At 39.2% G+C, this 951-nt stretch overlaps 1 long non-coding RNA gene across 1 annotated transcript; it reads right to left on the bottom strand.

Moving 5' to 3' along the window:
• Window positions 1–32: 32 nt before the first annotated feature.
• LOC126387304 (uncharacterized) lies at window positions 33–680 on the bottom strand. The gene is made up of 2 exons (XR_007569626.1): window positions 503–680; window positions 33–134 (listed from the first exon to the last, which is right to left on the bottom strand). It is a non-coding gene; the product is annotated as an uncharacterized LOC126387304 (long non-coding RNA).
• Between the last annotated feature and the right edge of the window lie 271 nt (window positions 681–951).

Raw genomic sequence — 951 nt, 5'->3', positions numbered from 1 at the left:
CAGTGTCACCATGTCTCATCATCATCACTTACTTTGCTCTCAAACAGCTGATTGTAGGCAGTGATCAGTTGCTCTTTCTTTGCTGTTTTGGCGACGTTTTTGATGTTTCCCAGCAGCTTGTGCTCATTGAGGAACTGAAAGGGAAATGTGAATTAGAAGGAGAATACATGATGACAACTTAAACTACCATCTGATAAGTGTGACTCATAAATGAGGCTTATTTAAACAAACTGACATTAACCAGTAAATGCAGCTGCTTCTCTTCCTTGTCATATTTAATAACAAGCAGTGGCTTCTATCTAAACAATGCAGCACTCTCTTGTACGACTGTGACTGTGTATCTGTTGTATATTGCACCTTGCTACATGCTAACACACAGCAGCCTCACAGATGTAGCTCCGCAGCTAACCACGCAGCATGCTGCAGCTCACACTCAGCGTTTACACTTTAACATTCACATATTCAGGCTGAAATCACAGAGACATTAAAGCGATAAACCTACCGAGTGGGCTGCATTGTCCTGAATGAACTTTATAATGTCTTTTTTGGGCAAATCGTCACTTTTGAGCTGCTCATCGCTCCACTCCCGTGTTGGTTCATCCGCCATTTTGAGAGGCGAATTGGTTAAGCTTGACCCTCCTGGCGTATCGTATCCCAAAAACCGCGAAGACTTTTTGTTTCATTATTAAAATTCTGATTCAACCAATGATTGAATTCAAGACATAGATGGACATTGTAAAAAAAAAGGAAGTAAAGTCAAGTGAGTCTACAGTTATAATTGAAAATATTTTAATCATTATATGAGCGAGTTACATTACATCTCTCTAATGTGTTTGCTGCCACCTAGTGGACAAATACACAAACAAACGTTTCAGTGGGAAACATCACTGTGAACTACAACATACACTCTTTAAAAGAAACTAACTGTCATACATGATAAAACTTTACAGT

The sequence above is a fragment of the Epinephelus moara genome, unplaced genomic scaffold (genome assembly GCF_006386435.1).
Source record: "Epinephelus moara isolate mb unplaced genomic scaffold, YSFRI_EMoa_1.0 scaffold347, whole genome shotgun sequence".
Taxonomy (NCBI): Eukaryota; Metazoa; Chordata; class Actinopteri; order Perciformes; family Serranidae; genus Epinephelus; species Epinephelus moara.
Note: the sequence above shows the minus strand (reverse complement) of the source record. Positions and strands in the feature narration are given on the sequence as shown.